Source organism: Dunckerocampus dactyliophorus, chromosome 8 (assembly GCF_027744805.1).
Source record: "Dunckerocampus dactyliophorus isolate RoL2022-P2 chromosome 8, RoL_Ddac_1.1, whole genome shotgun sequence".
Lineage (NCBI taxonomy): Eukaryota > Metazoa > Chordata > Actinopteri > Syngnathiformes > Syngnathidae > Dunckerocampus > Dunckerocampus dactyliophorus.
In genome coordinates, this window is record NC_072826.1 from 22,087,287 (window position 1) to 22,104,674 (window position 17,388).

The window sequence follows — 17,388 nt, forward strand, 5'->3', positions numbered from 1 at the left end:
TGCCCCCCCGTCGCTCAAACACTTTCCTGAACAGAATGCAGGACCAAAACTATGAGATCACTTCCTGTTCATTTGAGCCTGCCAGCCTCTGATTGGCCGAGATCATTCAATGCAGCAAAAAACACATTTCCTTAAAGTTCTAAATGCTTCAGTCTTAATGTAAGGAAGACTTTATAGACAAGTCTTTCTACGAGGTGATGCTCAGCAAATGGTGCACTCCAGACTAGGGATGCGTACACACCAAAAACTAATTAACTATGGGTACCTCATTTTGGTGTTAAATCAATGCAGACTCAGCCACCTGCAACAAGTACTTAAAGGTAAGGACTTGCAAGTTATTGCAACTTCCCCACAGAAACACAGCGAGTCTGACACTCTTTTTAAACTTCAGTGCCAACCTTAACATGCCAACAGCAGTGCTCAGTTCCAACATGGTGAACTTGCACATACGTTTCTACATCAATGTCCACACCAACGAACATCACAACGCTCTTCATTAACCACCAACGGTGAGCATGGCAAAGAGCCCTCCCTGCGATGTAATGTCCCATTTACCACACCGTACATATTTCAAGTGAGGGACAGTCTACCTAGCCGATGAAAAGGCGAGGCATTCGGCGACAGAGTATAGGACAGAGTATACATCGTAGTGTATCGGCAACAACAGCCGCACGACACCGCCCGTCTGTGTTGGCAAAACACAAAGACGACAAAGGTGCGGTGCAACTGTTTTTGAACAAGTCACTCCGTAAACAAAGATGAGTGCGTAAGATAGAGTAAGCAGAGTGCTGCCTTTGTTGAGTACAGATGAGAATGGTTCTACATGCTGCAACTATTAACTCTGCACTTCAGGCAAGGAACTTACTAAACAAAATAATCATCACCCTGTTCAAACTCTTACTCTTGCACTTGCACCTTCCTAAAAAGAAACACTGTAAACCAGAGGTGTGCGCCCCAGGATGTTCTGTGTTCTTTCTAGTGAGGTATATTATTAGATATTACACAAATTTACTTTGTTACCTCTTACACAAAGATTATATAGCTTACCGTACAATATACTAGGGGTGTAACGGTTCAAATGGATGTATTGAACCGTTTCGGTTCTGTATGTTCGGTTCGGTCCACTTGCGTTATATATCGGTTGCATTTTATGCTATTTTTCTCATTAAATTTATTACTAGAGTGATCTAAGCGCTTCATGCGGAACTAAAGCATCCTGAGCGAGTTTCCGCACGGACGCCTCTGAGCACTTTGGCTTCCCTGTTAAAATTACGGATGGACAAAGGCAAGTGGATAAATCCAAGTTGTGTATCGACATTGTTCCACGGATATCGGGGATGCTGCAGGAAACACATCTAACATGTTAGCGCATTTAAAGCGGCATCATCCGGCAGTGAATGTTACCTCTACAAGAAAGAAAACCAGCTAAGTGCAAACACCGATCACCTTCAGCATATAAACAACAGCTAGCAAGCAACTCTGACCGGGCCAAAGCAGGAACACATGGTATTGGATTTTTTACAGCCACGACATTACATCCATATACAGTTTCTTGTTCATTTTAATGTCTGAAAAAATGAACAAAAGGTACAAACAAAAGATACAAAAGGAACTGAAGGTACCTTTGTTTGGACAAATATAATATTGCTATAGCTATTCATGTAAGAACTTAAGCAATTTTGGTAATTATCAAGAAAACCATGGATGTCAGCTTTCAAATTCAATTCTTATGAGCTATATTTGTTAGGATCATTACATTTGTCCAACGAAATGTACCTTTAGTTGTACCAGACATTATAGTGGAGCAAAAAACTAAAGAAGCAAGGGTGGTCTAAACATTTTTTCCATAACTGTATATGATTACTGTAAAGTTGTTGAACCTCACTACGAAATACCGTCACATCCTCAATTTAGCTAGAAAGTTATACCAGCATGAAAAAGCTAAAAGTGATGTTGTCAACGAGCTATCGCATCTGTCCGCTATTTCACTTATGACAGATGGTTGGACTTCACGTGCAAAAGAGATCTATTTAACTGTGACCGTCCATTACATTTCGCCACAATGTTTAAAAAATTGTTTAAATACAACTGTTTATTTTATAATTATTTTTCTATTTTTTAAAAACCCAGAGTCTAATTTATTTGAAATATCACCCATATGGGTCGCTTTTATTTATTTTTTTAAAAGTTCTGTTTGCATTTTTTTTAAAATAAAAGCATTTTTTTCTTCCTTTTTTGTACCGAAAATTAACCGAACCGACCACTTCAAGAAACTGAACCTAACCAAAATTACATTTTAGTGTACGGTTACACCCCTACAATATACTGACCTACATTGAATTGCTTTTGGCATCTTTAATGTTTGCCTCAAAGTGGACCTCCACCATTCCATTTTTCAGTATGCTATATAATTATTTTTATTTTTTATTTGAGAATTGTATTTATTGGAAAAATTCATTTTCATGCTTCATTTTGAAAAAAAGTTCCACAGCAGACATGATTGTATTTGTTTTGAAGGAAGTAGAAGTACGACACTGCCAAAGACGTTAGTTACAGTAAGTCTAGATATTACACTGCACAAAAGTATCGCTGCAGGCTGCAATAGTGCTAACAACAGGAGATCAGCATTTGTGATCGCCTTTGCCGGCGTTTTATCAGCATATGCAGATCACGCAATTTTTTATGGAAATCGGCCGATACTGATCGGTGGCTAATCGATCGGAGCATCCCTTACTTGTACCATTTCAAAAGTACAAATGTGGCACTGATATCAGATATGTGATATCAGTGATATCCAACCAAACTTCAGACCTCATAGTATACTAAGAACTGTATATACATACTGTAGCATACAGCACATAATATACAATGTTCATGTGCCTATGTATCCAACACAGTAAAACCAAATATCAAATGAAAACACTGTACAAAACACACAACATCAGTAAGTAATTTAATGGGAATGCAACAACGTCTTCAACTTGACCATTTTTGAAAGCTTTGGATAGTTTCTTTTAACTTTACTCCAAAATGATGGACCAACAAACTTTTCTCCAGGAGGTTAGATGTACAAGTAAGGGGGTTGCTTATCACTTAAGTACCTATTCAGCCAAATACCTCACATTCTAGAGTAATTTAAAGCCCTCTGTCATTTAAATGTCAAGTACTTGGGTTTTATCTTGCTATGCTTTCAGGCCACAAATCCAAAATTCACCTGGACCTTCACACATTTAAATCAACATAAAGGGGACAAGTGTAGAGCTGCTTTCCGTAAATAGCCAGGAACTAGGTTGGTGGAGTTCTAGGACCTCTGAGTAGCTGCCCTGAGATTTGCCTGTGTCTCTATCAGAACGGAAGATTAGCAGACGGACGCTGTTGGTTGCTAGCTGTAATCAGAACACTGATCTAGTGTAATCGCTTTTCCATAGTAAGCAAGCAAACCAGCCTTGTTCACCACTCAGCCAAGACGTCTTAACCAGTAGGTGGTCAATGAAGAGGTTTGCAGTGTAAGGACGGGACTTTCTGCGGAGACTAACGGCAAAAAAAATGTCAAACACAAGAGGGCAAACACAAGGCGGCACGGGCATCAATATTTTATGGGCAGCAGCCAAATCAGAGCAGCAGAATAATTAAACATCAGTTAGGGTAGAGAGTACTTCAGGAGGCAGCAGAGCAGTGAGGACTGCAGGCTGCCTCACACATCAGACAAATTCCCATTTTGCTGAAACACAGCCTCACGCTTTAACCTTTTCAAATGCAAGATGAAATATTGCTTATGTAAGTGCAAAGGAAACATTTTCTCGAAGTTCTTGCTCGACATGGAGTTAACCCCTCAGACACATCCTTCATGCAAGGCTGCGATTCATCAATGTGTTGCTAATGATGATTGATAGCGATGGCAATTGACGGAACAGGAACTTGATTTCCTTTCTGTCATTTTTAACACAGCAGAAGCAGCTTGAACAAAAGCTTGACCACAGACGACTCCTCTGGACACCTCTTCATGCAAATGCTTCTTTCGATCCTTTCTAGCGCTGCCACAATTAATCCATTAATCAATGATCCACTTTAAACTAAGTTGGTATTCTAGTAATCGTTTTTTTAAATTTAAATATGTAAATATCCTCTGATTTCAGCCTCTCAAATGTGACTATTTTTCCATTTAATCAATGAAAGCTGAACTATTATCTTAACAAGATATTCACACACATCAGATTTGGCTTTGGAAAACAGTGATGGACATTTTTGCCTCTTTTCTTATATGTTGCGGATCAAACCACTAAGTGTTTGTGTTTGCTTCATATTGATTTGGGCCTAGGGCCTAACCAATTACTCGATTAATCGGAACAACAAGTTTCAGATTAATCAACTAAGAAAGTAATCATTAGGTGCAGCACTAATCCTTTCCTAGATCCTCTTTCCGTTTGCTAGACTGGGTCTTTAAGGCAGAAGATACCTGACATTAAGGAGACGTTTATACTATACTCACTGTAATATAAACACCTAGCTTTGATCGTTTCCAATAGTCTTGTGCCCACTTAAGGTGACGTCCACATAGATGGTCGAGTGCTTTTGCTGGCATAAAATTGAGACCCAAAGGTGTCATTTCTATGAACAATTGGTCCATCTTGTCACTTTGTTAACTTCATCATTATGGCTAAGCAGCGTGAGACGAAAACAGCAACATCTCTACTGTCTCGGAGCATTAAAACATGCACACAGTGACTTCCTGTTCAGTACAAAGTAAACTTCACGATGAAAGGATGACAGTGTTTTTTTACATTGTTGTATTGATTTTGGGTATTTATTTTGTTGTTAGATTTGTGATTTGTACAAATGTTTTTAGAGCTACAACAATTAATCGATAATTAATCCATTATCCAATTAGCCAACAACTATTTCTGTATTCCATTCATGGTTTTTTGATTTAAAAATGGAAACAACTTCTGATTTCAGCCTCTCAAATGTCACCCATAAAGCAGACCTATTATCTTCAAAACAACAAGATTCAGATTAATCGACTGACTGTAGCCTGATAAGACACAAAACAAAATTTGGCAAGAGTATAAAATATATGCAAATAGAATAATCTAAATAGCAATATGCACAAATGGTGGAAAACCATGCTGTAGGTTAAAAAATACTTCATCGCCCATCCTTCTCATAAGACAGTATTTTTTCCTTAGAGAACCGTCAAGAGATTTATACATGCAAACCAGAGGCTGGCCCCAAAGAACTCCTCCCCAAGCGACTCTGAGCTTTTTCTCCTATCACTCACACACACAAATGACGAAGAGAAATGCAGAGACCCACTGGAATATAGTGTCCAAAAAAGGCTGTTAAAAAAAGAGGGGTTGTCCTATGTTCAGAGTAGTCTTATAGACAGGGTCTAGAGCAGGGGTCACCAACGTGGTGCCCGTGGGCACCAGGTAGCCCCCCACGACCACATGAGGTGCCCGCAAGCCTGCTTTTCATTCAGGTTTTCAGTTAATAATGAAAGAACAGTAGAAAGAAATGTATTCTGAAATACAAAATGCGAGTTGTGGACACCAGCATTTTGTTAATGTCCTGGTAAAACAAGCATATTGGCTTTGTTTGGGTTTAAAATAAGCTCTGAAAATAAATGTTACAAAAATGAGTAGCTCTTTGCCATTTTCATTTTGTAAAAGTAGCTCTCACAAGGGAAAAGTTGGTGACCCGTGGTCTAGAGATTTATACAGTAATCCCTCGTCACTTTCAAATTTCACAGCTTCACCCTATCACATTTTTTAAAAAATACATTTAGTAATAAATCATGCTGTGTCATGGTTGAATACGGCCTATTAGTTAAAAACTGCCAATTTAAGCACATTTTAGGTATTTATTTGCCTAAATGAAGCATTTTCAAGCATAAAAATAGTTAAATTAACTAAAATACAAATATAAGGCATTCAAAAGATGTAATGATATGTAGTACTTGCACTTGTAATGTTCGGTGAGACACAGACTTGATCGCTGGAACAATAGACTCATATATGTCTTATTTTCTTCTAATTATGTCTACTATATTAGGTAATAAGTGTAAAGGTGACACTAGGGGTGTTACTTCATGTCTAGATGGCTCTGACAATGCTAAAACCGTATTTAGAATGTCATAAAAAGGTTTTCTATGCTCTGTCGATGAAAATGTTAGTTTTCTAATTCAAGACTCCTACTACTCCCTGGTAATGTTACTAATTCAGCCTTATGTACATAGTAACAAAAAAACTATATATAGGTCATCAGCAACATACACTCCTGATCAAAATCTTAAGACCAGTTGAAAAATTGCTAGAATTTGCATTTTGCACATTTGGAACTTAATGAGGTTTTAAGTAGAGATACAATATGCAAAAGCAAGGAGGGGGAGTGAGACAAAAAACACTTGTAATTTGTAATTTGAACAAAAACAAAAAAAATTAAATAGGTTGTTTATCACCTGATCAAATGTTTAAGACCACAGGCTATAAAAGCCAAAATCTGCTCAAAATTTTAATTTTCTGTCAGGCATTCACAGTCATGCCCTCCTAATGGCTAAAACTAAGAAGCTTTCTCTTTTTCAACGTCGTCGGATTGTCGAGCTGAATAAGCAAGGTCTCTCACAGCGTGCCATTGCTGCTGAGGTTGGGTGCAGTAAGACAGTCATTCTACATTTTTTGAAAGATCCTGAGCATTATGGAACAAAAAAGTCAAGTGATAGACCCAAAAATATCACATCTGCGCTGAGCTGGAGGATCCAATTGGTTGTCCATCAAGACACAGGGTGGTCTTCCACCCACATTAAGGCCCTTACTGGTGCCGACTGCAGGAAAAGGGTTTACAAAGCCAAAAACTCATTCAAAGACCTCGTCTCCTTCAACACCACCAAACTGCCCTTTTAGACTTTGCCAGGGAGCATCAAACATGGGACATTGAAAGGTGGAAAAAAGTTTTATTCTCTGATGAGGAAAAAAAATGTAACCTTGACGGTCCAGATGGCTTCCAACGTTACTGGCATGACAAGGAGATCCCACCTGAGATGTTTTCTACCTGGCACAGTGGAGGGGGGTCCATCATGATCCGGGGTGCTTTCTCATTCAGTGGAACACTGGAGCTTCAGGTAGTGCAGAGTCATCAAACGGCGGCTGCTTACGTGCAGATGTTGCAGCGGGCATCCCTCATGACTGAGGGCCCTCGTCTGTGTGGTAACAGCTGGCTTTTTCAACAGGACAACGCTGCAGTTCACAATGCTCGCTTGACCAAGGACTTCTTCAGGGAGAATAACATCACTCTTTTGGACCATCCTGGGAAGTTTATAAAAATGGCCATCAGTTCCAGACAGTTGATGCCCTTCGTGAAGCCATCTTCACCACTTGGAGCAATGTTCCCACTAGCCTCCTGGAAACACTCGCATCAAGCATGCCCAAAGCAATTTTTGAAGTGACGAATAAGAACGGTGGAGCTACTCATTACTGAGTCTGACTGAGAACATTTTTTGTTCTGGTTTGGAGAGTTTTTTGTTATTTTTTGAGTGATGGTCTTAAACTTTTGATCAGCTGATAAACAGCCTGTTTCAGTTTAATTGTTGTTTTCAATAAATTACTTTTTCAAAGTGTTTTGTGTCTCACTCCCCCTTCTTGCTTTTGCATATTGTAGCTCTACTTAAAACCTCATTAAGATCCAAATGTGCAAAATGCTAAGTCTAGCAATTTTTCAACTCGTCTTAAAAGTTTGATCAGGAGTGTATTACGGATGCTGAATGTTTGTCTTTTCATAAGCAGATGGTTTGTCTTGCACACAGGTGATGGATCTCAAAGAATTACCGTCATTCTTCGTTAAACAGCCATGAAGATATGAGCTGTTGCTAGATGTTAGGACACCTTGGATACCTACCATAAGCAGCAGGTGATGAGGTAAAACCGCTTCCAGATGAGGACAAGGAGGACATGTGTATGCATGTTGACAGAGAGTCCCTCTGAAGAGCAGCAGGCAAAAGAGGAGCAGCAGCAAAAAGAGCTCAGGACCGCTCGGCACATCAAACATTTAAAGACCGCCACAGCCAGGCGGGAATGGCACCCACCATCACACAGTAGGAGAAACACAGACAATGATGTTTCCATTAGTGTAGTGTGTGCGTTAGCGTGTTTGCCCGTGTGTGTGAACAGTTCCACTATGGCATTAAAGAGGTCTTGGCTGTTGTAATACTAATATGAACACCTGTCCATCATGTACTGTATGTCATCAACATCAATTGTAATATTCAATTTGTGCATGATTCAATTTGAAAATAATGTAGGTTTTACTGTATGTTATTTTACCACTGTACAGGTGGTCCCCGAGTTACGAAAGAGTGTGACGTAATTCAGCCTAGGGCTGGGCGATATGACCTCAAATCATTATCACGATAAATTGGGCAGTTTTACTTTGATAACGATAAATGCTTTGGGTGGTTACGACAGTTTTCATGCTCACTTTGGATTTCTTGTTCTTTTGCTCAACATCATATTTGTGGAACCCAAAATAAATCTCCCTGGGACATACTACATCCTGTACACACATGTACTAAGCTACACATACAGCCACATAACACGACTGACATCACGTCTCATGCAATTACATTACTAATGGCCACCTATCACACTGCACAAGAAGATCGGCGTTGATATCAACCCAACCTGCTACAACCATGTCAGGTAATATATTCCAATAAAAACGATACCACTTATAAATATAGTGACTTTCTCATTTTTCGAACAATTCTATTGAATTCCATGCATTCCATTGTCATGTTATTTGCCTTAATGTGTTGTCTTTAGAAACCGGATATTGTGTAAATGACCATTTACACAATGAAAAGAGAATTTCACATGTTGTTGTAGCCATGTGACCATCTATTCGTGACATCAAATAAAGCATGGAATCCTTTAAAACTGCTACCAACAGCAAACTAATCATGGTTTCCTATAGAGATGCTTTTAGAATGTTTTTATTTTCTTGTTCTTTATTTGTGAACTGTCACTTTTGCAGAATTGGCCATGATGTACAGGTACATGTTTTTTAAAGGCTTTAAAAAGCCATATATTTAAAGTCACGTATTATCACGTGTTATTAGTTTTTAGTATGATTCGGAGCGGCGTTACGATGCATACAAACGGAAAAAGAAGTAGTTTTAGCGCATGAGTGGGAAAGCACTATAGTACGTCACAGTGAGCAGTCATCTTTCCCGCAGTGTTACAGTATCCAACTGATATCATAGCTACTTAGCTACGTCAGCGATTGCAGTTTGTACGGCTGAGATGTCATCCCGTGTCAACGCAATGCCGATGTGAACCAAGAAAAGTTGTAGGAGACTTGTAGATTTATATACAGATGCGCCAAAATGTTACTCTACTTTGATTCGCTTTGTATGGACTTATTTCAGCAGCAAAATGCGAATGAAAAGGCTGAAAAACGTAGTCGCATGTGTGCTCCCTTTTTATTTTTTCTACTCGCCCAGTCTATTGGTAGGTGCATATGCAAGTGAAATGCTGGCACTGTACAGCCGCTTCTTCATTTGAACCATGAGCCGTTCCCTCATCGTCCGTTCCCTTCTTGTTAAGGCTGACTACACAAGCTGTATCACGTCTGAAAGGGTGATGAACATACCATACTAGCATACACAGTCAAAACAGACAAAAAATACTTTTATGTTCTTTTTGTATTAAAACACCAAATTTGCCGACATGAGCAAAATGACGGTTATTGTGGTAATTTCAGTAACGGTAAATTTTTGGTTTATCGCCTAATTCAGCCTAAATTATACTTAAATGAACTGCTACGCCACTCACACTGTACGCTAAACACATGAAGTACATATAAAATGCAGTAATAAAAAGATGCAATACGAGAATAAAATGAAACAGTATTTTTTTTTTTAAAAGGACAACTCCTTACTTTTATCCTTGTGGTTGTCTTGTAGGCCTTTCTACCTTCTTAAAATGTTGTGGAAGAATAACCTCATCTTCCTTCCACATCTCCTTGTAACAGCGCAGGTACTCCATGACCTCTAGTCCTCAATCATCTTTATCCTTAAACCTTTATGTTTATTTTCACTTCTATGGTGATGGCTTTCCTTTTCTTTGGTGCACTGTCACTTGGAAGACATAATGAAGTGCAAAAACCTACCTACTAAGCGACGTTATTCTTCCTCGGTGTGGCTACGCAGGCTCACACTGTATTCTTGCCGCACGTTTTGTAACTAGCTCTCGAGCGAGTCTTGTGTTTGCGGACAAAAATTAAGTTTTTAATTAATTTATGGCAGTGCATTTGTAACATCGAAACATCGCAAACAGAGGACCACCTGCACTTTCATAGGCTGTCTTTGGTCTGCATCAAAAATGTTAAAGTTTAGCTTTATATCATATTATATATTGGGGTGATAATCACCATTTTAAGTTTTTATTTTAAAAAAAATATACAATTATTAAATAAATAATATTTTGCCCAAAAATTAGTTGGATAGGCTCCAGTTCACGTGACCCTAATAAGGTTGATTAATATTTTATATATTTGTTTATTTCAGTGTTCTGGTCAAATCCGTGTATTCCTGCATAGACTAAAATATTTTGAGACGATTGCTCAGATTTCCGGGCTTTATATCTTCCTCAAATAGTGAACATAACAACAAAATATGACAAATAGTGTGACTTTTGTTCGTTTTCAAAAAAAAATGCATCATTAATTGACTGTCAGGCACAATTCTAGTCAGTCCTAACCTGATACATCCCGCAAAAGCATTAAAACCCTATCAGCAGTAAAGCCACTAAAATGAGCCATTAACAAACGAGAAACTGAATCAGCGCGAACATAACTGACAACAAGTTAAAACTGCAGTAGCTGCACTCAGTGTCCCAGCAGTAGCCAAAGTATGGAGGACCATGTGGAAGGTTACAGCAGTGTAACATCTCCACCGAGGGGAGGATGTCGGAGCCTCGCTGCTAATCCCCAACCCTTCCATCCGGTCTGATCACCCGAGACGCCTGTGACGTCCATTCAAAACGCTCCGTAGCCCTGCAAGCCGCTAAAAAGTGTGCTAACTAGCCAAAACTGCTCGGAAAAGAATTAGCAGAGAGTCTCGAGAATGTGCCTCATTTCTTTTTTCCTCTCCAAAAGGAAATCCCTTCTCGTCTACACTTCCAGGCTGGCAACACGTCCGCTTGTCGCTACTCACCTCAGGCCGGGAACAGGCGCTCGCATGCGGGCGAGAGAAGCGCAGAGAGGTCGGTGGTATCCAGTTGGGTTAAAGTTGTCCCGTTATGTTATATTATACATTCACCGAGCCGCTTAGCCATGATGTGTGTGCGTGTGTTAGAAAAGTGTGTGCGTGTAGTCCTCCTCCTGGCGGGCGGGGCTGAGCGGCGGGAGGAGGAGACTGATGCAGGAGCAGTGTGTGGCAGGGGTGCACGTTGGGGTGGGGGACCCGTAGCCTAATACCCCCACCACCGGTTGCTTGTTTGATGTGTTGCATAGTCAAAAGGGCGCTATTTTGCAAAACTGACTTTTGAATGATGTTCTAACAATAATAAAGTGGATTTCATTCATTCATTTATTTTCTATGCCGCTTAATCCTAAATAAGTAAAAATTCTCTCAAAATTGGCCGTTTTTTTTTCCATTTTTTTCATTCAACATAAATAAGTATGAATTTATGAATATTTGATAACACAGGTAAAATATAAAGCATACATGTACCACTGAAAGCCTGTAATATTTACATGTTTATGTCTTTATGCTTCACAGGTAATGTTTTTCATCAAGCGTTAACATTTTGCACTTTGGTCGGCGTTCCTTGAACGCACCAAAGTGTGTGCTGATACGCAAAAGTTTGTTTGGCTAAGGAAGCACTAGCTTCCAATCCAATGTGAAATGAAAAATAGTACTATATGGCCGACTCTCCTTGTCCTTTTTCACCTGTGTGGGGCAGTAAAGCCCTTGACTCCAAGTGACCTAGCATACAGCGCATATTGCGTCTTTTCCACAAGAGGTACCTACTCATCTAAACTTGTTTCAGGTATTGCTGGGTTTCACGTGACGTCACGCCTGGTTGTTGTCGTCATGGGCTCAAACAGATGAAGGGCAAATACCCTATTCATGACTAGAAGTCATGTGACACCAGAGAGAAAATGTTGCATAAATATGTGCTGTCCACACATGTGGATATCGTTCAAATAGGGATTTTGGAAAACACTAATACTAGTCCATCATAAAGGGAAAAAGTTTAGGAAACAACCAAAAAATGCAGAGAAGGGTGGCTTCTGAACCTGTCTCTTTTGTCGGGTGGAGCCGAGTATGAACACTCTCCAGTTTGCAGTGACCACAACAAGCAAAACTGATACTAAAATCAAAGTTAAAGTATAGAGCTCGAAAATAGTCAGGAAAATGTGAAATGCAGAAATAATTGCCTCATAGCAGAAAATTATAGATTAATCATTTCATCATACAGCTTCATATAAGGTAAATGCTCCAACTGTGTGTAAGTGCCCAATTATTCAATAAACACCATAAACATACCGCCAACATTTCAAAGTCTGCTCTGTTGCAAGAAAACAAAATGGAAAAGCAACATATAAAAAAAGAGGGGAAAATCTGCACCACATCTTCCAACTTGTTACTCCATCACATTGTTGACACATGCCTGCATCCGCCAGGGCCTCCACGCACTCAGAGGTGGACTGGTGAAATGTCCATGGCCTCCAGAGCAGCACCCCGGCTAAAACAGTGAGTTGTTCCGCCTGGAAGCATGCCCTGCGATGTTCCACAGAGGGCGGGGAAGTGTGGCGGGGTCCACTGCTTCCAGCAGTCTGGAAATAGTGCATGAAATCCAGCTAAAATGGCGAACGGACACCATCATGGGGGCTTGGTTTTGGAGCTCACACTTTGCCAAACAGTGTAGTGAAACAATGAAGGACACATACAAGAATGTATTCATGTTAGAAGCATTATTTTCATTATGTCTGATAGGAAAGATAAGCATTTACGGCTATTTGACCATCTTGTTTTCAACTATTTAATGTCTTCATGCATCACACTATGCACACTCATGCAATTGGAGCAAATAATTTTGACGACAAGCACCGTTATTCGCTTTAATCTGCCAACCATGGTACAAACATACTGACTGTGTACAGTATGTTGTCATAGTCTTTGTCTGACCCCATATGCTCACCGGACGTGACACTTTGGCTGACCAGGTACTAGTCCAGGTACTACTTCTAGTACCTGGACTAGTAACTGGTCAGCCAATATTAATTTGGGGAGGTAAACCACTCACTGGTCCAAGAAGTTATATTGGAGGACAGAAGGTATAGCTCATCCTCTAGTTTTCTTGCTTCGAATTGAGATCGCAATTCTCTGGACAACACGCGCACACACCGACACACACACTATGTTCAGGGACATGTTCTTATGTTTTAAAGAAATAACACAGTTTTTTATCATTATTATCATGATAGCCTCCTCATTGTCTTCCTTTAAAGAAACTTTCAATTTCTGCCGTTTTTCATGAAAGGTCCCAGAAGGAGGACTTTCGTAAAAGAAATGAATAAAAAGACTCAAAGCAATCCATCAAGTCAAAAATATGGCACATTCATGTCCGTAATAAAGACAGTTACTGTGATTGCCCCTCCTACAAGTTTATGAATGGTAGCTGTCAGGAAAATATGGTTTGTTATTGCACTTATAGAATGTTATGTGTTCATTATTCAGTATTTATTATTTTTAATTTTGTAATTTTTTTAATTTATTAAGCATTTTGTAATTTTTTTGCAAATTAAGCATTTGCAAGCATAAAAATGGCCAAATGAACTGAAATACCAATATAATGCATTGAAAAATGCATTCAAAGACGTTGTCAGTAGATGTCAGTAATGTTGCTGCAATGCTGGGTGAGACACACAATCACCAGACACCAGGCACAACAGGCCCAATGATCCCTAATAAAAATCCCTGATAAAAACATGGGCTACTGTTGCCGTCATAACCAGCACCAAACTATAACTCAATCTGAAACCCTGATGTCACTTCCTGTCTGCCTGCCATTCAGTTCCCCTATGGAACCTTAACCCCATTTAGTTTTACTTATGTCTTAAATGGCTTATTTACTCTTATTATGTCTACTATATTGGGTAATAGGAGTGTCAAGGTAACTATAGAGGTGTTATTTATTGTCTAGATGGCTCTAATAATGTAAAATAAGAAGAAGAAGAAGAAATAAATAAGGAATCCTACTTCGCAGAAATTGGACTGGAACCAATTAACTGCAATAAACAAGGGATTACTGTAAATATTAATGTCACATTGACTTGCTATGGTTATGTGCACGGGGCTAGAGGCCTCTTGCCTCCAAAACACATCCTCCACATGCTTAACAACTGATTCAAACAGCCTTGGGTGTCTAGGCATGTGAGTCTACCCTTCATCATCTCTGTACTTTTTTTAAAAGTCAACTCAAATCCTACCTCTTTGCTAAAACACATAGTTAGAACTGACCCCTGATACTCATATGAAGAGACACTCTATGTTCCTTGGACTAAGACTAAGACTTCTGGCTTAATCTACCATCTGTCCCTCTACTCTATTTTTATATCTTAACCCAACCGGTCGAGACTGACGGCCGCCCCACAGAGCCTGGGTTCTGTTCAAGGTTTCTTCCCCAGAGGGAGTTTTTCCTTGCCTCCGTCGCCAAGTGCCTGCTTATGTGGGGTTTCAGTTGGCTCTGTTTTCATTTATGAATGTGACCTTCCTGTGTAAAGTGGCATGAGATAACTACTTTTGTGATTTGGCGCTATATAAATAAATTGAATTGAGCTGAATTGTCCCTCACAGGAGGAGGAGATCACCCCTCCCCTCGTATATGTTGTTTCCTATATTAAGATTTTAGCATGAATAGTCAGACATTTTCTCTAGAAGACTTCTGTTCAGGTTGTATTGATTTGTCTCCCCGCATGCAAGTTTTATTCAATTGTACCTCTCATTATTCTCAAAGAACTTGTTTTGTCTCTCATCTAGTATTGCGGAGCCAGCAGCACATTTTCCCTTGACAATTGCCCACTAGATACAAAAATAAACGCACATGCTAACGTATTATACTCCACAGTCTCCACTTTGCTGCAGTGGCCCGTTTTCTTCCCCCCCCCAGTCTCCTTTGGATAAAAGTACAACATAGGAAAGCCTCGTTCTCCAATGTTGCATCTTGCCACGTAGTGATGCGTTCAATGTGGCATGGTTTTCGCAATTAAAGCCAAATTTTTTATTGCAAACGATTGTGCCCTTTGAACTCTGCCTAGCAGCAAGCAGCCGGGCAAGAGTCCAAGCATTTTTGTGCTCATAAGTTGTATGAAATGTTAAAATGTTGAAGTTTTTAATAATAAATCCTATTTATTTGATATAAAAGGCAGTAAGAGCAAGTACTGTAGTTATTCTACCTCAGGGGCCCAGGAGCCATTTGCCCCCCATGGCTGTTTTTTTTTTGTTGACCTGCGGCACATTCTAAGAATATGTTATAAAATGGACAAATTAGCAGTAATTTTGCAAGAAAAAAAGTCAAACTATTTGGTGAAAAAAGTTGTAATCTAACAAGAAAAAGTCATAATTTTAAGAGAACAACATCATAGTATTATGGCAAAAAAATAATGTCATTTTAGTAGCATAATGATAAAATATTAAAGAAAGATTGTTACGAACGGCCGAGGCCGTGATTCAGGAATCCAATAATGCAGAGTCAAGTCCGTGTAACAAAAGTATTTTAATACAAAAAATGGAAAACGAAAGTACAAAACAAACAAGAAGAAAAGTACAACAAAAATACCTCCGCACCTAGTCGCGGGAATAATAACTGAAAACACTGCTAGCACGGAAGACTAAGCAGGGAAAAAACACTGGAATATAACAAAAAGAGCTGCTAACAAAAACTAGGAGAAGTACCAGGAATTACGGCTACTGCTGGAGAACGTCAAGCAGGCACGTTGGTACTTACAAGGTAGAAGAGCATGGGGCAGAAAGCCAAAAACACAATGCAACGAGAATGCTGGAGTGAGCATGACAAGGTGTAACAAAGGGTAACAATCTGGCAGTGGACATGAGTTAACACACAGCTTAAATAGCTCTTCTAATCAGACACAGGTGATGACAATCAGCTTCATCAGGGTGCTCAGGAGCGTGCTGCAAAAGAGGACAAGTAGATGGCAGTAACGCAGCACACAATCCTGACAAAGATGTTATTTTTTATAAAGCTGTCATATGAGAAACGAAATTAGTTCTAAAATTAGGTTGCAGAAAAGTTAGAATGTGATGAGAATAAAGTTAAAATATTGATGGAATAAAGTCATAATTATGAGAAGAAAATTTACAAGAACAAAGTTGAATTAGTTGGAAAATGTAAATAACACAACAGCTGAAATGAAAAAACACATTTAGAGAAAAAAGTGGTACTCTAATTAGAAGAAAGTTGCAATGAGATGATGAGAATAAACTTGTAATATTATGAGGAAAAATAATGTCATTTTAGTAGCGTAGAGTTGAAATATTAAAGGAAAAAAACATTTTTTTAAAGTCATAATATTATATAATAAAACAACATAAAGTTGCAATTTTTGGAAAATTAGGTTGGAGACGAAGTTATACTATTATGGGAATAAAGTGAAACTATTATTCGAATAAAGTCATAATATTAGGAGAAGAACATTTACCAAGATTATTTAAAAAGAAAGTTGAAATATTTGGAACATTAAAAAACAACAACAGCGAAAATTGGAAAAAAAGAATGACGTACATGTTCATACTAATAATCGATATACTAGATTATTACTATACTATATCACAAAGCTGAGATGCAGTTTTTTCTTGAAATAACTTCTTAGCATATCTACAATGTGTTGCTTTACAAGATATCAGTCCTCCCTAGTGTAAGTACACGTCCTGCTGGAGCATGGTGATGTGAGAATGTGGGTCAGCCTTAATGGTTGGAGGAGTAAGGTACTCGTCATCCTTTTCGTCTTCTTAACCCCAATCTTTGAGTGAATTCTTTTACATATTTGATGGATTTGCAGCATGCAGCCAGCTGGCATTGCCCCACTTGTTTCTCAGGAGCAAACAAAGGTGGCACAATAAACAAGAGGCCAGGATTGTTGATGCCCGCTCGACACACACAACAGAAAATATTCATGACTTTGTCTTCTCATGTTTTGAAAAGTGAATCATAAATCTGCTTGGTGTGTCTTTTTGCCCTCTGTCTCCCCCTCCTTAAGTATATCTATCTTTGTCTGGCTGTCTCAGTGGATCAGTGCCAACCGTGTGTCTATCCACTCAACCCCCCCATTAAGATATTAGCACATCAACAGTGATGGAGTATGTTCCAA

General features: G+C 39.1%; 1 protein-coding gene across 1 annotated transcript in view; it reads right to left on the minus strand.

Annotated features, from left to right (window-relative positions):
• The window catches only part of ppp1r16b (protein phosphatase 1, regulatory subunit 16B), a 104,605-nt gene extending 93,234 nt beyond the window's left edge, over nucleotides 1–11,371 (minus strand). The window contains exon 1 of the mRNA XM_054783306.1: nucleotides 11,207–11,371. The gene's annotated coding sequence lies outside the window, so the exon portion shown is untranslated. The remainder of the gene's footprint in view (nucleotides 1–11,206) is intronic.
• Nucleotides 11,372–17,388: the final 6,017 nt, after the last annotated feature.